The 22,118-nt window shown below is 40.2% G+C and overlaps 1 protein-coding gene across 4 annotated transcripts in view; it reads right to left on the bottom strand.

Annotated features, from left to right (window-relative positions):
* Nucleotides 1–17,881, bottom strand: part of PACC1 (proton activated chloride channel 1) — a 91,853-nt gene extending 73,972 nt beyond the window's left edge. For 2 of the 4 annotated variants that reach the window (XM_071806000.1, XM_071806002.1), the window contains exon 1: nt 17,774–17,880. The gene's annotated coding sequence lies outside the window, so the exon portion shown is untranslated. Of the gene's footprint in view, nt 1–13,640; nt 13,710–17,773 lie in introns of all 4 variants that reach the window. The other 2 variants (XM_071806001.1, XM_071806004.1) reach the window with 2 other exon arrangements.
* Nucleotides 17,882–22,118: the final 4,237 nt, after the last annotated feature.

Here is a 22,118-nt window from a genome sequence, read left to right as displayed (position 1 = left end):
CCAATACTTGGTTTCTTTCCAGTCTGTCTTACTAGAACACGAGATTGAAAACTAAAGAAAACTAAAGATTTATTGCAAATGACTGTTGTTTTTGCAATATGGTCTGCAATTCAAACAATCAGGTTTAAAAAGGTTTCATTTGCATGTGACAATACGGGGAAACATCCACTACAAGGAAATCTAAATACATTATCTGTGCCATGTAGGTTTTAATAACTTCCCTTGGTTTCTTCTTCTGCGTGATAGAACTCTTGACTAGAAAGTCATACAGAAAATATTAAAATGGAGAAATTAATCTCATTTACAATCCATATAAAAGGCAAAAATATAAAATCCATTGGAATAGCAGTAAGTTAGATATAAATGGTATTTTTAGATGTATTCATACATATGCATAAATTACTTGCTACCAAACTGTATGATTTGTGCTCATCTAGAACACCAGTTTGGTAAAGAATGTATTTGGATAAAGTGGTTTGTATACCAAGGTATACTAATATATGTATATATACATTGAAATGTAGATATTACAATCTGGAATTTGTACCTAACCTATCTTCAATACAGATATTGTATCTATCATACACAGAGTGTCTGACAGTATTCTAACAGCAGCATTCCCACTGATATCCCCATCATATGGCGGGTCACATCCATCTATACATTAAAACATAGCTAGCCACATTTTATGCATTAAAAACATCTTATTATGCAAAATATAGCAAGTTTGACATTACTTAGTGAAAAACTTGGCGGAAGAGATAAAATTGTAGATTAGGGTGGGCACACATGATGTGTTAATGGATGGTTATCCTGAACAGTTCTGTATGCATTTTGAAATTAATTAACTATACTTTATAATTACAAATAACCTATATGGAATTGCATTAAGAAAAACATTTAAATTCTAAACTGATAATACCAAATGGAACAGAATTGCTTGATTTCATGGGAAAAATTAATATTATCAAGTAGAAGATACGGCCATTTCAACAGTAACTGAAAATGGAAATGCAGAACTGTATCAAGCCCTTCCATGAACATTCCTGCTGACCTAGGACGAACAGTTATCTATAGAGGATTAATATTTGAGTGCCATGTCTGCTCAGCTTTCAGAGCAATAAAAGAACAGGCACTGTACATCCAATACAGGGAACAAACAAGAATCCAGAAATCCTGTTTTTCCAGAGCATAATTACATTCCACTTACGCCAGCAGGACCTCCCGGTGTATACAGCCAAGAGGTGAACTAAGATTCATGAAGGCAGCAATGGATATAGATGCGCAGCCATGAAGGGAAAAGATCACTGTCACATGGGAAACTAATGGAAATTCAGGATATCACTAGCTCCCAAACAGCACTCTTACAAAGCAGAACTACTGCCCTCATTAAACAATTGTTTTGGTGTTTGTTCATGTTGTCTTAAATTGGCTATTCACGAAACACATTGTATCTCAGTCAAGTGATTTTTGAGTATGTCGTTTTATTCAACATAAAACTTTTTTTGAGTCACTGATAAGTATACTTAGGTTAAATTATATTTAGATGAGAAAACTTCAGGACATGTAGTATTCTAGCAAGCCATTTTTTCTACTGTAAATAGTAATATTCTAATTCTTACCTGTTGAAAATGAGTGAATTTAAGGATTCAACTAAAACCTTTATGAATTCAAGTCAAATACTGAAGATTAATTCAATATGGCCCATATCAGTTTAGCATTCTATATTGTTTGCTTTGTCACTTCTCTGCCACAAAACATCTACATAGCTAGCTATAGTTGATCAACACAACTAAATCTGAATATATGTAAAAATAATTCTGTAACACAATATTTGTTTCTAAAAAGTCCTAAATTACCCAAAATGTATGCATCATAAGGTCCCGTTTAAAGTTACTTTAAAGCCTCTAGTGTACATCATGGCTTAGAGTTTGAAAAGTGTGAAGTGCAACTGACTTTTTTTTTTTTCCATGTAAGATGTGTTCACACTGGCATATATTTTTTTTCCATAGGAAAAAGAACTTCTGTACTCCTTTAGTCTGAGTGGCTTTTATCTTATACCAACAGAAACAATAAAATCAAAGAGAAATGCCTCCAAGAGGTGTCCTCATAAAGGAAAAAATTATGTTAACTCACAGTAATTAAAAATGCAGTCATAACATTGGCTGCAGAATAATCTAGACATGCCTGTTCTAGCTTTAGAATAATTTTCTGGGATACTTATAGCGATCTAGGCGGGGCAGCACAGAGCTCAGCAATGGCCAGCAAAATGGTCTGTTTGGGGCAGTCAGAAGCTCAATGGAATTGGAGGCTTTACAATAGCAACATAGTTTGAATCCGCACACAAGATTAGCAAATCAAATGTATAACTATGCTTCCTTGTAGTCTTTAATTCAGAGTTCATGCTTGGATGATAAGTGCCCTCACTGCCCTAGGTTTTGCCTTTGTGTTCATAGGAATTAATACTTTTATTCTTCAAAAGGCCCATACATGAATGAGACTGGCACGTCAGATCAACTATTACTTTTTGATCTAAGAGCCACTCCTGCAGGCTTCTTTGAAATTTGATATTAGATTCGGTTTTGCTGTAATCTTAGCTCAAGTTACAAGTTAAATACTGACCTTAATGTAAGTCTTATCTGTGCCCTAAAAAAAAAAAAGAAAAACCTAGCTTGATATGACCCTGGAAAATTAAAGGACAGGTAAATGTCAGTTTACACAACTCATCAGTTGCTCACACCACCACTTCATAGTGTGGATACTTGCTTAAAAAGTCAATATGCTACAAGTGTTTCACAGATGTTCACAATTACTCCCATGTCTCCAGAACAAACAATCCACTAATAATTCAGAGAGTAGCAAAATCCACTGTAATAAAAGAATCCAGGAAATACGCACCTGAATTCACCCCAGCACACATTGTACGGACACATTATCCATTATCTCACGCATCACTTCGCATTGTGGTGCCTGTTTAAGCGAACTTGAGGATGTGAATTACATAGCAGAAAAAAAAAAAAAAGCCCAGTGTCTGGAGACAACAAGTTCACAGTGGCTGTCCTTACTGTGTGGTTTCTCTTAATACTTACAGATCGTCCACATCAACTCAGTTTCATCCCTGTTCTTATGCCTGCAGTGGCACAACAATGTAAAGGAGGTGGGTTGCACCTTCCTCAGTGAGGGTCAGGGCCAGATACAACTAGGAGCACAACTGATTATTACAAGAGAGCTGGCTATCTGTACACAAAGGTGTTCTGACTGCTCCTTCCCCTGAAATGACCTCTGTTTGAGAACAGAGGCTGTGTACAGGGGCCGGGATGCTGGAGTGGCTACAAGGAGAACAGAGAACCAGTGTACAGACCTTTTTGCTCACTTGTCCCCAAATATCTGCACACAGGGTAGGGCAGAGCAGAAAATGGCCCATAAATGTAGAAGCAGTACAAAATCATGCTGACGTGCTAGCAAAAATATACTTTTCCTCTGTTGCAGTTATTACTAATTTCTTTTTTCTCGTGTAGAAAATGAGACTTTAATAAAGAAAAACATGAATGCCTAGGACAACTAAAGAAGTTCCATCAGAAAATTTTCCTTCTAAAAACTGAATCTGTGAGGAGAGATGTCACTGAGATCTAAGATGTGATTTGTTATCTAATTGCCTTTTATGAAGAAATAAAGCAACATTACTGCACAGAACAAAAATACACTCTACAGTCTACTTCAATACACTTATTTTTCTAGGCTGGAAGACAACATCATTAATCAAAGAGATAGTAAGTATCACTACTACAGAAAAAGTAGCCCATCCCCCCAAACACATATACATCTATATTTAAAAAGCAATGTAATGGTTCCTCATAGTGACTTTTATCTGTACACAATTCTCAAAGCAATAATTTCCATTGTGAGAAAGGCTATATGGCTAGGGATGTGTCCTACGTAGAAAGGGAAAAAATGGTTACTAACCTTTTCATGTCTTGTTCTCAGAGTAAACACATCTTTTCCACTCTTGGTTGAGGCATCTCCTGGGCACTAGAACCAGATTTTCTTGGCACCGAGTGGAATGAGCACTTCTTTGTGCTTTTGACCACAGCAGATACCACTCTGACCTGTCTTCCATTCCATCATGTGAAATTACTGATGGATACACACAGTGAAATGGAAGCAAAGGCAGACCACACCTCACAGAGCAGGCAATTGTTAAAAAAAAATATACATATATATATATACTTTGCTTGTGTTTACAATTCTTCGTTATATGATTTTCAAAATGTACTTCATAGATCCTGAGAATCACAGTCTAAATAGACATGACACGACATTATCAAGTCTGCATCAGTCCTCAAAGTGACAGTGCTTTGCAATGATACAAATGGGTGACCAAGTAATTAGTTTGCAGAATTACCAAAAAGGTTGACTTCCCTACTATATTGCCTGTACTATTTAGAAATTGTAAGGTAATCCAAGTAATGTAACAGTAAAATAATCAAAAAAGTTACAACAAGCTGACACTTTAGCTCCTCAATAAGACAATACTATCCAGCACATAATTGTTAGAAAATATCTATGGATAGCCAGATATAAATTTTTTCTACAGGTAGAATAAACAGGATAATGCCAAGGCTTCCATTTAGAATAACACAGAGGGCTAGACAAACAATCAAGACTCTAAATCTTTCTTCTCCTAGATGCCTATGAAGCTCAGTCATGAAAAGGGAAGATAAATAATATCAATGATAAAACCTCAAAGGTCTTTGCCCTTGTAGAAAAAGACAAAAAAACCCCAAAACAAAACAAAAACAAACATCTCCCCCCCCCGCCCCGGTACTAATGATAAGTACATTAGGTTAAAGTTACTAAGAGTTAACAAGGTCTTCCATAGCAATCAGACCACTGCCACATGGACTTGGCCTTACCTAACACCAGGGACTGAAGACTGGCCATCAAGCCATTCTGAAGCATTGAAACACCCGCAACCCTTTAGCAACTATTGATGGTCATCTGATGTAGCAAAACTGTCTCAGGATTTCATGCTGTGATGATGGGAAAACACTATGAGCAGACTACACAATGGTAACTTTTCTAAACTCTACTTTGCACAACGCTTGCTGACATATGGAAGGTAATCCTGCACAAATGACACACAATTGCCTTGGAGATGACGGAAGAGATGATCAATACTTAACAAAAAATGAGTAGAACAGGATCATCTATTAGAAGGAACAGGTACAACCCCGATGAGGCCATGGCAAAGAGGACTACTGCTTATAGGGGACCTGTCTCTAGCTCTATAGCCTATTTATTCTCTGCCATGGAAATAAATTTCTTGAATGTATCCAGACCAGCAGTCTAGATTAGCAGTTCACAAACTGGGTATTGTGCATATGGGAGGAAAAACAAGGTAGCAAGTGCCAGTCTCCAGCAGAAGCTTCTCAAAGCAGCAGCTCTTCTACTTTTTAAGTTGTTTTGGGCTCAGCTCAGCAAGTTGATTGTGACACTGAGCTGGTGTGAAGCGGTCAGTTGTTACTAGGGAGAGCTGCTGGAAGTAAGCTTCCTTACGAAGTAGCAGTGAAGGATGCAATCTTTCTTGCTGACACAGAGTAAGGAATAATGCCCAAAGACCCCATTTTCATGCATTCCTTTCCCTGGAGACATGGTCTGAATATGGTGTGCACTGGGGGGCTGGAGTGGCAGAACTTCAGCCCCCGGCAGCCACCCTTGTCCTGTAGCAGGGGAGAAGTACCTGTAACAGCAATTCTCCAGAGTACAATCTAGAGTAATCTCCAGCCTTTTATCTTATCTGTTCTTTTCCCCCTGCCTCAGGAAAACACATATCCAGTTGAAAGGAAGGGTAGAGAATGGCAGAGAAAACATGTGAGAACTTCTGCTGGATCTACCTTATGCAGCGTTTCTAGCAGATCTGGAATTCAGCTGTGGGCGTAAGCACTTTACTGGCACAGAGGAGGCTATATAAAGAGTAAAAATAGGATGGTGTTGCCAGTCTGATGTTGCTTCTAACACCAGTAGAGATTGCAAAGCCAATGTGGGTACATGCCTCAAATAAAGATGACATTAGAGGTTTCTAGCCTACACATCAATCTGTAGTGGCACTGGAATAAAAGGAGGGAAAAGAATATGCAGGTAAGAACTATTAAACATGCTAAAGTTCTCAGTAATGAGAAGAATACTTCAGTACATAACAAGGGAGACAACAGAAGTAAGAAAACCATTTTCTTCCATAGAGCAAATACTGTCACATAAATCTCTAGCAGGGGTGGCATCAGAAAGGCCCTAGAGATAAACAAAAGGGAGGTGGGTGGGTGGCTGTTTGGAGTTTCAAGCAATTTTATTATGTCATTGTGTCTTCTTGTAATGAAAACAGGACCAGTCCTGTTTGTGGAAAGCATCAAGCTTTGGTTGTTTTTCTTGTTCCCCATTGTAAAGGTCAGACACTTTTATCTGAGATATTCCAATATATTTTCTTGTCTTGAGGCTTTTTAGGGATCCTTCAGCTACTGCTCTGGGAACATTAGAAAAATAGCTTGAAGACAGAACAAACCTTCTTCTGTCCAAACACAAGACATGTACCTTCAACCTTACAGAGGAGAGTTAAAAGAGCACTAAAGCAGCACTCTTGAGAGAAACTGGCTTGCACAGCTTTGAGAAGGCCAGGAGGAGTCCTATTGCTATTTTCCGTGACCTAATAGAAGGGTGTAGAGAATACAAACTTAAACTCTTCTCAAACACGCAGTGAAAGGACTGCGTTAGATGAGGCAACGGACACAAGTTGCAACAAGGGAAATTTTGATTAGATACTGAGAAATTATTCACCGTAAAGGCAGTCAAACCTTGGAACAAGTTACTGAAAGAAGATACAGAATTTCTATCCTTGGAAATGCTCAAAACCTGACCGGACAAGGCCTTGAGCAAACGAATCTAAGTAGGCCATGCTTTCAGCAGTGGTTTGAATGAGATCATCTCCAGAGATCCTTTCCAATCTATATAATCCTGTGAGTCTTGACCAGGAATTCCTCTTGTGAGAAACAGATGATGTAACAAAGCCTCAAGTGTTAGTGTACCTCTGGTAACTTCTGAAGTCTTTTTTTAAACAAACATATGCTATGTTTACCTCCACTCTGAAGTGTGGGGGCTGCTCCCATGGAACCTTTGGAATACTCATGATACAAGGGGCAGAGTAGAAACTATGGTCCACAGTAACATAAATTAGAGACAAACTTGAAGAAAACTATTCCCACAAACCTATGTATTTAACACGATGCTGTTTACATTACAGAGAATTGTTCAAGGAATGCAAGAGCACCAGTTCTCATCCAAATCAAAGAAAGGTAAGAAAGCTCTTAATGAGAAGAGTACCCATCCTGTCCTGATACTACTAATTTTTCCATCTCTGATGTCCAACATACACACATACCAAGCATGGAAAACATGTGTGCTATCAGCAGAACTTTGCTTAGGTCTTCCCAAAACACTTGTGCTCCTATCACAGCCCAATATCTTTATAGCAAAGCTGAATCACGTTAGGGGATATCTTAACAGAAAGTTTTCACATTTTTCCAGCATTTTACGACATGTATGTACAAGCAGTGATAGACATTTTGCTCCTGAAATTAGAAATAGCACTGTAGCATGAGTACTTCCCACAAATTTCACATCTAAGAAAGGAACACTGCTAGTTACTGCTTTACTTCTCCGCAGTTCACTATTTCTAGTAAGTTTTGAAAATATTCTTTAAATGGGCAGTGTTCCTTTACTTCAGTGCTGTACAGCATTTCTTGATAATCAGAAGGAAGTAGGAGAAATGAAATGAGTGTTACTTTCAGCAAAAGCTGAGTCACAGTTACATTTCACTATGCAACACCCTGCCCTTTGTGCCCTTCTGCTTACAGGCTGCAGAAACCTTCAGCTGTCTACAAGTTGAAAGTCATGTTCAAAAACCAAACAATGAAATCAGCAACTTTTGTAACATGTCACATGATCTGTGAGCATGATTTTGGGAAAGTTCGAAGTTTAGAAAATATTGCTCTCACTATTCCAAGAACTTTTTGTTTACATGGTTTATTTGTAATACTGTGTAGGATTGGAGGTTTCAGCCTGAAAACAAACAGGAGATATTCCTGGAAAATGACTAACAGTGACAATGGCCACAAATGGTCCTCCATCATCTGTGGGTGCATATTAGGAACTGCAGAGAATTAATCAACACACATTTGTTATGTCATACAGTGATCAACTCATCAAGGTCAATAGAGAAACTCATGCTGCTTTCAACAGCACTTGGATCAAACAACCCTGAAAGAGTTGATATTGAACCCTTAGGTACATGTTAAATACGGATGACTGGAGTTCCCAAACTGACATATTGCCTGTCAACAGCCAGATTCCCAGGCTTCTGTGCACTCACAAATAAAGTCAACTACTAGTAAATCTGGCAGCTGTTTCAGCTTCATGATGGGTAGAGTTTATGTACCCAGGCTTCGCAAACAATGCTAAAAACCCTTGTCACTGTTGGAGACCTGTATTTGTTAGTGCATCTGCTAATGCCAATGGCTTATTCACCAAGCTGATGCTATTTAAGATGCTCTTGCCCTTCTACAAGGGGCAAGCAGAGGGGGAAAAAAAAAACCCAACACCTAAATGAAAAGCAGCCTCAAGTATTTGCTAAATGTACACATCCTTTGTGTAACTGACCTATATTGACAAAGCTACAGAAGCATGTAAATGCCTAACTGCATATTTGTATTACATTTTACATGTCTATAGTTCAGGGTACAGGGTCAAGTTATTATTACACTTCTATGGCCAGTTTATGTTCTTACCAAATTTATCCTAATGCAATAGTGTAAGCGTAAGGTACAATGTGTTCTTTGCCTCCATCCTCTTCTAAAGCAGAACTTCCTCATTTCAGAAATGTTAAACGTAAAATTATACTATGCAATATGGGCATGTATATCGTCTCGGCCATAGTTACAACAGGAACCCAACTAATCACAACAGTACTGTGCCACACCAAGGACCCAAACTAGCCACTATGCCATGACATATGGCTGCCACAAGCTCATTCACAACTTGGGCAGCTCTGCATGTGCATGACTAGATGGTATAGCCATCCATAATGTATTTCAGAAAGGGACCCATCTGATCTCTGTAAAGCCGGTTCCAGTCTGCACACATCTGTGCACAGCGAAACATTATGTGCAACTCATACCCTGTATTATCAGAACATCAGTTATCAGAAAGTGAACTAATAGCCAACAACCTAAAATGGAAGTTCTCAGAAAGCAGATACAAGCAGGAAGGACATGCCGTCATACTTGAATGTGATACAATACTTCACTAACTCAACTGCCAGCATACCACGCAAAACTTCGGGTCATCTCCAGTGTCAGATGGTATAAGACTTCTTCATAAACCACCAAGCTTTGGAGAAAAGGTATCCAAAGATAGCAAAAAAAGACGTAAGTGCCTTTCAGCATGTTCTCTACATATTGTATCATATCATGAAAACAAGAGGAGACTGTGAAGAAGGGGTAGGAAAATGTTTCTTCCTCTGTGCAACTGCCCTCCTTTAATTTATTGCATTGTTATAAACTTATAATCCAATTCTGTAAGAAATAAATGCTCTTTTACGGATATAAGTATTTAGCAAAACCAGGCAAAGACCATTAGAGAATCATGTTCCCAATAATATTAACAGCAAAAGTCCTGTCATTGAATGAATCAAGAGTACAGTAAAGGGACAGTGTATAGTAATTAATTGTCCATATTGTAGGTCTTATTTTTAATAAGAGCATCATCACAATGCTTGTTAAAAATGCTAGAGCACTATAATAAACCAGCAACTGCCAGCTCATCTTTAAGAAACATTAAGTGAGGGGGGAAAAAAGTAAAAAGAACTCCAAGTAACTTCTTTTACTCCTGTTACTAGAAATAATACAAAACACCACCAACGGTGCTAACACACTCCAATATCGAGATGATCCTCCTCCAGATCTATGTCTATGGGTATAGCTAACCCGTATTTGTATGGAGGGGATTAGCTCCAAAACAACACTGTGCCACCTTTTCCTTGGCCTCGTGAAGCACGTTCATGAGGGAGGAGAGAGACTGTAAGACTGGGGACATACACTATTTCCACTGTCACTCTTGAAGGGCTTACAGGAAGAGGATGGACAGCACGGTGGAATTTTGGTAACAATAAGGTCCCCTGACTCAATGCATCTAGGTGTTGTGAATGCAGCTAAACAACACTTAAATGTTTTTCAGTACTACATTCTTCATTAGGCATCATCAGCTACTTGCTGAGAGCCTCTCAGGTGCTCAGTGAAAACAGACGTGGAAATCGAGATTTAACCTAGTCTTTAAAATGACTGCTGAAAATTATTTAAAAAGAATACTTCTGTGTTTTACGTCCACAAGATTTATTTTCTCTTCTACAGATGGTCATTGCATTTTGTATCCAGCTTTTCATTGCAGCGCTTTATATTGTACAAGATTGCTATTTGTAACTGGCCAAGAATTTCCAAACACTTCAAGTACTGTATCTTAGAATCCACATTTCCCAGAATCCACATTTCCTCCATGCAAAATCAGAAATACTTATTAAAAAACATGTCACCTTGTTTTATAGTTCAAATGTACTATAAAATATATTCCCAAGAAACATCTGGTTTATATTCACACCAATTTGGTTTAAATATGTATGTCAACAGATAATCCTCCTATTCCAACTCTGAGTGAAAACAGACCTTGTCAGCAAAATCAGCCTCACTCTGATTCCTCCTGAAATAAGTGATAATTTCTACTTTATTGGGTGCAGAATATTATACACTAGTGATAAAACTCTTTATGAACTTAAAACCTTACTTTTAATCATCAATTCTAAACTCATCCCATTATCACTGATCTCAGTGACACAGGAATATATTCTACGGGATTATTAAATAAACAAGCACGTGTCTTTTTAGATTTGAAATTGTATTTTTCAAAGAACTGACAACAAGCGTAAAAAAGAATCATTAACCAATATTACAGATGCACTCTTATTTTCAACAGCTGAAGACTGGTTCTTTTCAGTGCTAAATAACTTCACATTTAAGCAGAACAGCCATCATGAAACAAGACAACTCTACAGCAGTTATGAAGTAGCAAAAGAATAAAACCTGGGTTTCATTATTCGCCTTTTCAAGCCGTTACAAAGATTGCACTAAAGATGGCATAACTGCCCAGGAGGCAGGCAGGGTACTACACTGTAATCACAGTTATTAAAAGCAATCCAAATTACAGAAGTTAACGTACAACCAGACTTGTTTTTAAGTACTGTGTTTTGTATAGCGCAAAGATTAAAAATTGTTATTTTTCCAGATTACAAAGGTCTTTTAGGACGTAAGCTACCATGATGACTTACTGCAATTCATTTTTCTAAAATGTGAATAAAACAATGATTGTTTAAGTGAAAAACGAAATAAGTTTTCAGCAGAGTCTTGAATAACATTCAAGCAGTATGCAACTCAACCCTTAAAAAAAAAAAATCATTATTTGTAACATCAATCAAATTTAAAAGCTTTAAAAGAATCAACTTATAATTCGGCATGTTGTACCTCTGAAATGCATTTTTAAAAGACAGTGATTTTACTGGGAGGAAGGAACCAAGCTTTTCTGGGAAATCTCTCAGTTCCAGAAAGCATGCAAAATTAGACAAAAGCTAATTAGAAAGCCTTGGAAGACACTGCTTACAACAACATAGATATAACAAGTTATCCGAGATCAAGTGTGTATTAACGACCAGAAATACAATTTACATACCTGGTACTGGGGGAAAGGAGTAGACTACAAACAAAATCAGTACATTGTCATGATCTTAAAAGTAGTTACTAAAAGGGAATCAAACAAATTTTAAAATCATGTCCACTTTAAAAACTGTGTAAGTTCTGTGTTTTAGCAGCCAAACCTGTGGCTTTTAGTCACACATCAAACCATATCGAGAAAAGAAATTAAGAACCAGCAAACTCCCCCATCTGAAAACTTCCACTCCCAGTCCTGCATCACCTCAGTCAGTGATAACTGGCACTGAGCTCACCAGGGACAGGATAACACCCCACTTGGAAAACAGCTTTATCTTATTTGCATTACTTCTAAATGTAGGGCAGAAAGAAGATACCAATGTCAGAACTATTCAATAAAAACTATTTTGAGATTCAAACATGCAGAAAAGTCAAAGAAATGAAAGACTAAATTCTCACAAAGCAACAATTCTCTCAGTGTAAATTGTATAGTGCATTTCTGCTGATAAATGTCTAAAGATATTGCCTTGATACACATGTTCATGCACGGTTTTGCTTCTGCTGTGCATTCAACTGAATAAGCAATAGATTAAGGATTTCTTCTAAGCATTGTGCTCACTTAAGATAAATGTTCCCCAGTACACAGTGCCCTGTTGTTTATGAAAGTTTCGAAATGGTAGTCATGACCTATTGAGTCCATTTTCAACTTCTCACAATCAGAAAGGCATTCCAAAGGAAAAGACAAGTTCCAAAGAATGTGAACCTAAACAGTTATAAAAACAGGAGCCCTTGGGGAAAACAATTTTTTTAAACTTCTTTACACAACTGTTCCTGCTTTGTAAAATACATTTCCCATTGTGATTTACAGTATACTATAGCTGTTTCTTTGTGAACTTTATTAATAAGGTTACCCATAGTTTTTTAATAACAGTTGAAAACCAGAGTTTCAGATCACTGGCAGTCCTAGATAAAGGCAAATATAACGCCAGAGCAAACAAACAAAACACCAAATGGATACAGAGGAAGTGACAGGAAGCTTTGGAAGAAATAAGCAGAACAGAACTGAAGTTTCAAAGAGCCTGAGCTGTATCAAGATGATTTACGTGAAACATTTTGACTTCACAGTCTTGGAAACTTTGATTTGAGGGTGGGGAGGGTGGCAAGGGCAGGAAGGATTAGAATGGAGAACACAGCAATAAGGCTTAATCTATTTCTGAACTTTGTGAGTCACATTCAATGTAAACTTTCCATTTACACTGTTGGTAAACAGTGGTAGCAATAACAAGAAGTTCATAAATTTAGTAATTCGTTTTGTCATGACAAACACTACCAGGTAACAGTCCTGCACTAGCCTTGTGAATGGACTAGTTGACAAAATGTCAATTAGAAATTAACAGACTCGTGAAACAGTTTAAAGTTATGAGAACATTGTGATATTATTTAGAGTTTGATTAATTGACTGGTAACTATAAAAAAAAATTGGTAGAGCTGAATGCTTTGAACTCTTATCAAGATTTGAGGACAGAAATAAAAAAGGGACTTTTTGGATGTTGTTTAAATTTCAATAATATAACAGATGTCGCAGATGGAATAAATTGCTTTGTGAGATTATCAGACTACACCAGATTCTATGAATAGATGTATTGTTTCAGTTCACACAGATGCTGTGGTATCTGCTCTGTAGAAAACAGTAAAAGGTCAAAAGAAGCAGGTAAAGCCTTTAAAGCACAATTTCTATTTATTTTAGTTATTTATATGATTAACAGTCTAAATGTTATGCTCACCACATTGCTGTGAGGTATGAAACAAACTATATTTGTCAGAAAGCATTAAATGACTTACCTAAAACACCCTGTGGTAGACTCTACATTTCCTAAGTTTCTTGCTCACATCTTAACTACCCTTTTCTACCTGAAAAGAAAAAATGCTTAGTATCACTGATAATTCTGCTTATACTTGCTCAGAGAAAGGAAGTTATCACCTAAGGAATAAAATAAAATAACTTCTTAGTTTTGCAAAAAGCCACAAATTCTTGACTTTGGTGCTGCTAGAAAAATAGGAGACTCCCAAGAAGTAGAAAACTACAGGATACTGAGTGCCTACGCTTGATCAAGGGCTGTTCATAAGTAACAGCAGAACTGTAAATACTGAGGGATTTGTAAACTTCTTTTTAAACAATTTTCTCATATACTTTCATCATCCAGACAATACTCACTTCTACAAAAACCTTTTATCATGTCCCTTCTTGAATCTCATCTTCCCTCATTAGATTCACAACCACAGTAGTAAATAGCTTTAAGGGTAACTGCCATCCTCCACCTTGCATAACCTAACGATCCAATGAGAAAATTATATTTCAAATACATTTCAAATGTATCATGTTTTCTCTAGAATGAAAAAGCCAGACTGCAAGAACTGACTTGACATTCAGCTCTGGTTCATACCGAAAGGAAATCCTTGCAACTGGGAAGGAGAGAAAGTAGCACATTGAAGTCACAGATGTAACTCCCATCTACCTTTTTGGAGAGATCTCACAGAAGAAGAAAATCACAAATCAGAACCGTAACATAGCCAAATCTCCTCTAAAGCCACAGGAAAAGTGCAATTACAATTTAGCAACAAAACAACAACTCCTCCAGGCAGAACTAAATCACAAACATCATATTGACAAAGAACCATCACTCCTCCTTCCCTCTACCCTCAGGCTCAAAAGAGATCCTCTTTATTTCTATTGCTGGAAAACAAAGAGCCCTGTTGAGTCAGGGAATACATATTTCTTTCTTAACTTCCACCAGAAACTCCCTCCTAATCTGCCCTGAAAATGGATTCCAGACACAGAAGGCAAGGACAGAGAATGCAATAGAAAAAAGGTATTTTCTAAAATAGTACCAAAAGATCTAAATAGCTAATAACACCGACCTTCATAAGTCTCATAAGAATTAAAATACCCTGATTATGTTAAAAAGCTAGATGTTTTTAGAGAAAAGGGTAATTGGCACTTAGAAGCGAGGAGGGGCCTTAATCATAATGGAATTTAAATAACAGCTGTTAATTTTTGCCTGTGGGAAAGCAAAGGGCTGACAGGAAGAATAATTACAAAATTAAGTACCGAATTTATGTTTCTGTCGAAACCACAGTTTTTAAGTGTCCGTCCAAGTTAAACAAGTTAAGCTCTGGGCTCGTGTTTTGGAGGCACTCTGTTGTCCACTTGGATTGCTTTGTAAAAATATTTTCCAGTTGCTGACTGGCCATTTCTGTCCTTCAGCTTGTGAGAGTCGCTCTAATGCCCGGTTCGGGTTCAAACCAGTAACTTCCATGAGGACATTGACTATATTGAGCAAGTATGTCAAGTACGTCACATTCTGGGATGCAAATGAGTTGGATCCATATATCACAGTAGTTCTGCTGTAGAAGGCATTTATTATCCAAGGCTCACACATGGCCTGATTCTGCTTGGTACTCACTGACTTCCAGGAAGGTTGTTTATGATGGGACACCACCCAAAAGCTATGAAGGGCAAATGGAAAATTCTGGGAAAGCTTCATTTCAAAGCAGAGGACTTTTTCCAGGTTAAGAGGATTATTTGTTTTCCATAGAGGTTATAGTATAGGGTAGTATATCACAGGCATAGATTTTATTTTAAAACTACAGTCAGATTTGCAATCATATTCTGGTAGCTCACTCAGAAGACTGTTTCATGGTCAACATTCAGTCACCCTTATAACAGTGGGGTAAGCATTGGAAATGTGCCCTTTGGAATAGATGCTGTGTTATCTCCAGAACTACCAGCGTATCCTGGGGCTGTTTTCTTGCACTTAGAGCAATGAACTGTACAACTACATGTATGTTGGTCCAAACACCATTCTAATGGTAGTGTTCATAGCAGCGTGTAATCAGAAACAGCTTAATAAAAAACCAGCAGCTATTAGCTTTCTAGAAAAACTGATGGAGTAATCCAAGGTTTTGATAAAGCATGGCTTTATCATCCTGATTTTAGAAACAGCAGGGATTAATTGGTACAGTTTTCTAGAATTGCTTTTTTTAAAAACCACTGAAGGAGAAAAGCTTATATTCCTGAAAGCTCGTCCACTTCTCTCTTGCTCTGTAAGATTTCACCTCATACAACGCACAGCCACTCTTCACAAACTATACCACCTTCCTTTGGAATCCTTTGTGACAGCAGTATTTAGCTTAAGTTCATACTGCACAACAAAGCCCTTCAAATTGTATATGCAACCTCTGCAAGCATATGCTTCTTTATTAGAATGAAAGACTGAAAAAGAAGGATTGGTAACAACTATTCAATTACCTTTTCTAGTGCATTGCCACACATGAAGAGCTGAACCTCTACTCTCTTCAATTCTTGACTCCAGACTTTGGCTAAACCTATCCAAAACCACTCGAAAATAATCTCAAATGAACTGCATGGTTAAATGGTTGAATGAAAATATTCCCAAGATCTGGTCTAGATTTGGTTCAACCGCTTTATCTTTCAAATACAAAAAAAGGGATGAGTTTAAGAGCTTGTGTGTGTTGATGGGGAGACAACAGCCACATGAGGACAGAAGTTGGGACACTAATTTTGCCTTCAGGTGGTGTTAACCTACTTTCTAGCTCTTTTATAGAGACCTTTATATGGTGCTTATTGTATAACTCTTGGTGAATTTTTTTACTTTTTCCTGCTCACAGTCACTAGTGGACCAGAAGCTTCTTGCTGATAACGTGGTTCCAGGTTCTGTTCCTCATGACCCAGCACATTTTCCTCAACTTCAATCAATCTGAGAAGATGTCATCCCAAGCTAAAGATCTATTTGCTGCCTGGTCCACCTACAGAAAGCAACAGCTTTGGGAGACAGGCATACAGTTCCTGACTTTTATGCACAACTTCTCAAAAAAGCCACATGTGGAAGGACCCAACAGCTTATAACATCTGATTTTGAAAGAGTTACGATAACAAGTAGTTAAGCCATGTCTACCAAACACTACTATCACAGGATGTCCTGAGTTGGGAGGGACCCACAAGGATCATGGAGTCCAACTCCTGTCCCTGCATAGGACAACCCCACAGTTCACACCATGTGTCTGAGAGTGTTGTCCAGTCTCCTCAGACACACGATATGAATTGTGGAATTGTCCTATGCAGGTAAAAATTACTATTAAAAAGCTTGCCCAAAATCCTTTCAAACACACAATCCTTATGTTGGTGGGGTTTTTTTGTTTTTTTTTTTGTTTTTTTTTTTTTAATGTGCGATGGTCTCATTCTTAGGAAAAAAAAAAAAAGGCAAAAGAGCCAAGGCCAGCTCCTGCAGGGGAGTTCAAATGCTTCCATGCTTTGGTCTTTCACAGGGTTACTATAAAGCCACAAAGGCTACAGAACATCCTGAGGCAGTTCTTCCCCAGTGATGGGCTTGGCAACTGGAACAGAAATGAACCAGCATCCTTATAAGATTCTAGATATAAGCTACTGCTGTCATTGCTGTAGTTAAGAAAAACGCTGTAACATAAATGGCATCCCCGACGTGATGTTTACGTAATAATTAATTGCAGGGAATGTCGTGTTCCAGTGGGCGTAGAAACTATCCCCGCGGGTAACGCGCTGCTTTTCTGCGCAGGGCACTGGACCAAGAGCCCCGGGGTTTGCTATTGGCCCTTGCTCTCAGCGCCAGGGAGTTATTTTCCCACAGAGGACCCCGCAGAGGGAGGTCACACGAAGATGCAGCCTCCCTTGCCGGTGCCAAATAAAGCCAAACCGATGGCACCGCACAAAGAAGCCTCTCCTTGTTTCAAGAGCTACAAATCCAGCTGGAGCTGCTGACCCCCGTCATTCTGAGGCAGAAACCAGCGCCGCAGCCCCCGCGCCGGGGGGGCCTGTACCGGGGCCCGGGCTCTCCGCCCGCCCGCTCGCCCTCCCCTCAGCCGGGGCGGCGAACGGCCCCGCTCCCAGCCGTCCCCTCCCTGGGGCGCGGGCTCCTCACCTCTGCCCGCCGGCCCTGCCCGAGCCCCGGCCAGGGAGGGCGAAGCCTCCTCCGCCACGGCGGGAGCCCCGGCCCTGGCCCGGCCGCCGCCTCAACGAGCCCGGCCCAGTCGCCAGGCAACCGCCGCTGTAAACACAGCCACGCACGTGACGTGACGTAGCACGCACAAGCCCAACGACACGACAGCCGCAACACCCCTTCCTTCCCCTTCCCCTTCCCCCCCCCCCCCCCCCCCCCATTACGTCACCCCCCACCCAAGCGCCTATAAATAAACCACGGGACCGCGCGTGCGCACTGCCGGCGCGAGGAGAGGGCGAAGACATCACCGCTGACGCGAGCGCGGCCACGCCCTCCGGCCGCCCTACTCCCTACCCTCGCCTTCTATTTTTATTCCTTTGTTTCAAGTCCCCGCCCCTCCGCCGGCAGCGCCGCGGGGGGACGGGATGACGCCATCCGCTTCCCAGAACGATGACGCGATATGGGGGGAGGCCGCTGGAATGCGAGCGGGGCTTCGCTGCCTTAAAGGGGCAGCGTCCCCCGGCCCCGCCCCCGGGCGGGGGGCGGCCCTGACGGATGGGCGCAGCTGCTGGGGCGGGGGGGAAGGTCGCAGAGGCACCGTGCTCTGCCCGGCTCCAGCCCCCGGGGACACGGGGGCTGGGGTGTCCGGGCACTGCCCGGAGCGGAGCCGGCCTTGCGGGGCGCGGGGTGCGGGAGGGTGGCCGGTGCCGGTCCGGGGGGGTCACCCCACTGCCGGCCTGGTAGGGAATGGGGAGCGCCCTCCGGGGGGATCCGCAGTTTCCCGAGTTGGGGATCAGACCCCAAGCCGCGGGGCTGGGGTTTGTCCGGGGTCCACCGCCTCCCCGGGGCGACTCAGCGGACGAGGCTCCGCTCGGCCTCGCCTGAGGCTTCTCGGTTTTTTTCCTTGTAATGCCCCCCCGTGGAGCCGCTCCCCGGGCCGCGGCCCCGCTGCTGGGTCCCCCGCCCGGCCGGTACCAGGACAAGAGAAGTGGCCGGTCCTGCCCCGGAGCAGCAGCATCGCACGGACGGTGCCCGCCTGTACCCGCAGGGCAAACCACAGACACACATCAGTAACACACGACGCTAATTTACAAAGGAATAAGTCGTTAATGCGTTTCCTATGTCTTTCTAACAAAAACACAGAAGGACCGAATGGGACAATAAAGACTTTCCACCCATACATTAGCCACGAGCGTGTTTGACGCAATCAAGCACAGTTTTAACTCGGTAGAGCGCTGAGGGCTTCGAGCCGCAGGTGTTGTCCATAGCGGGTTATCCCTGGACTGGGGATGTGCGATGAAATAAAGCCCCTCACTCAGTATAAGGTCGAGATGATGCTGTGGCATCATATTTAGATCATGGCTCGTAGGGAAATCTAGGGTGTACTTAGTCACCTATGGCATGACCTTATATTCCCACTCAATTTAGTAACAACAGTTGGTTTCTTATGGGGCATGTGAGATTTAATTTATTAACTGAGTTTCTAGGGTAAGTGGAGCGAAAGTCAGAAAAGGCAGGAGATGAGAAGCCAGCAGATGAAGGGGAAATACTCAGAGAGATAGAACTGCCGGAGAAATGTAAGTCTTGTCTCCTAAGTCTCTCCAATAGGACATTAATGTAAATATAGTTACTTATCTACAAATATTTTTATGCACTGCCCTGAGTGATTTTTTTTTTCCCTGGCTCTTAAACTATCTGGTTGTGATTTTCATTTCAGCTTTTGTGTTTATTTAGTTCTGAGCCTTTTAATAGAACAGCACAGTGGGATCTGTCAGAATACTAGTGTCTTATATTCTGAGAATGTTTCAGCCATCTGGGGAAAAAAAAAAAGCCTCCGTGTACATTCAGATGGTATATCTTATTCATCAGGCTGGCATGTGGGAATATTGATATGTTTGAGCATGTAGAATCCTGGTTGGCAAATACTGAGTTGTATATTATAGAAAAAAAAAATGCTGTATCTTAGCACTGGGACAGCCAGTGTGTCACAGATGTATGTCCCCATATCTTTTAACTCTGGAACAAATTCTGCTCTTAATGTCCCTTCAACTGCTTTAAGTTAGGACAAGATACGTTACAAGAACTTTTAACTTGTTGAAGAGCTTTCCGGCTTTTTGCATTATGAACCAAAAGTGATCTAAAGGTTTTGTTTGTTGGTTGGGGTTTGTGTGTGTGGTGTTTTGTTTTGCTTTTTTTCCTAAATGATCACTTGTATTAACTAAACAAAGAAAGAGGTAGAATTAATAAAACCTCAGAGACGATTGACGCTGAAATGTAATCTAATTCAGATGTCAATTTAAATAAATCACTGCTGTCGGAGCTAAATAATGCATGTCAGAAGCTGTTTATGTGCAAAAGATATCCATGAAGTTTTTCTGGGAAAGTGATTCTTTAAAAATTCATCATTTTTCATTCTCACTCTTATAAACAATCAGGCAGGCTATTCTCTTACCAATTTTATGTTTCGGTGAATCTGAATTTGATTGTCACGCAAGCTTCCTTATGAGTCATTATCATAATTTCACATCACTCATTGAATGAAAGTTGTTTTTCCCCCTAAATCCCCTAACCTACTTCTACCATGCCAACAGGAGCACTCAGAAACTGGCACTAAGGTGCAGCTCTGATACAAGATTTCTGTTTCCCCGTGACTCATTTGACATTAACATAATTATGTTACAGGAGTCAAAGTGATTTTCCAACCATGAGTAATGCACAATACTAGAGAGAACATTTACAAGACACCGAGGCATATCAGCTAGCTGAAGTAACCAGCTGCTGATAACAGCTGAAGTAAGTTGGGGAATTAAAAAGTCTTATAATACAATTATCCTTCCTTGGCACTCGGTGTCATGTACAGCCGTGAGGTAGGTCGTGTGCTCTGTGAAGAAGGATCCAGAAGCAGCACTGTGCCGTAACAGGGAGAAGACTGAGCCCGTGGGTAGTTCGCACATGAAGTCTTCATAGTTTTCTTCCCACTTGAATATTTATGGCAAAGTCGTGCTCGGATGAGAGCAGTGATCTTTTCAAGAAGCGGTTGTATTTACCAGAGTTCATTTGAAAACACAAGTGACACACATCCTCTCAGCCAGGAAAACAGCATCAAAATGAAGCAACAACAACAAAAAATATGAGGTCATCTCGCAAATATTTTGAACTGTGTGTATGTGAATAACACAAAAGAAGAAAACAGATAAGGATAAGGCAAAACTGAGTGCTGTTACCACGATGAGATATCTTTTATCTGTAATAAAAATCTCTCTCTGCAGGCTAGTGATAATGGTACAGGGAAAAATTACACTGGATCTGTTCTGAATAAATAGCAGGAAAATAGTAACTACAAAATGTGTAAGAAATAAAAAAAAAAGCCATTAAAATGAAAAAAAAAATCTTAGTGGTGATTACTTGTTTCAAGTGTTCCGTGCAATTTTTAGAAATTACTGACTTTTCGGGATTTGTGTGAGGTGTTTGAGGAATAAGTTCATTTTTTTTTTTCTGACTTTTTTAGTTTACAAGTAGCTTTTGAATGAAACTGAGACACTTTCTATTTAGAAGTTTGTCAACTTCATCTGGGTATCCTTCCCATGAGGCCTTATTTCAGTAATGTGCCAAGCATCCAGAACATCACTGGTTTCATAAGAGTTGAGGACACTTACTTTCTCCCAGGATTAGCCTGTGAAGGTAGAAGTCTAATTTTGAACTACCAACACAAACTAACTACAACTGCCTGGAGTAGTAGAATTCTAAATAACCAGTTAACAACTTTCCTGTAAAGTACCACAGTATACAAGTGGCAAAGAGAGTGAAATGCAGAAAATACACACTGATTGCAGAACTGTTAGTAGAAAAGATGTTTTCCAGGAGACACAATCAAAAAGAGTCAGGTAAAAATTCCACGTCGCACTCCATTTTTTGAATTCATGAGAAAATCTGCTGAGGCCAGACATTTGGCATGCTGGAATTGTTGTCATGGACTCTCCGAGCTGGATGAGGACCAGAACCAGCAGAAAAGTTGTTCGTGACAGAGGAGGGCTGGAGATGAGAGGTTTGCCACAGTGCCTTGCGTTGGCAACACTCCGCATTTGCCAGGAGAGTCAAGACTTGGGCGTTTTCTGTTTTCTCTGCTATGGTTTTCATGCTGCACAACCATGGGCAGCCTCTAGTTCTGTTTCCTTCAATTTGGCCACCTCTTACTAGGAGATGTAATGTACCTGCTGTGTGGAGATGGCTTTGGCTGGCAACTCCTACTGCAACCACCAGCATGAATGTATTTAAAACACATTGATAAAATCACCCAGCAGAACCCAAACCAAACATAAACAGAACA

Source organism: Patagioenas fasciata, chromosome 3, assembly GCF_037038585.1.
Source record: "Patagioenas fasciata isolate bPatFas1 chromosome 3, bPatFas1.hap1, whole genome shotgun sequence".
In the NCBI taxonomy this organism is placed as follows: domain Eukaryota; kingdom Metazoa; phylum Chordata; class Aves; order Columbiformes; family Columbidae; genus Patagioenas; species Patagioenas fasciata.
The sequence above is the reverse complement of the archived record's forward strand: the minus strand, read 5'-3'. Positions and strand labels throughout refer to the sequence as shown.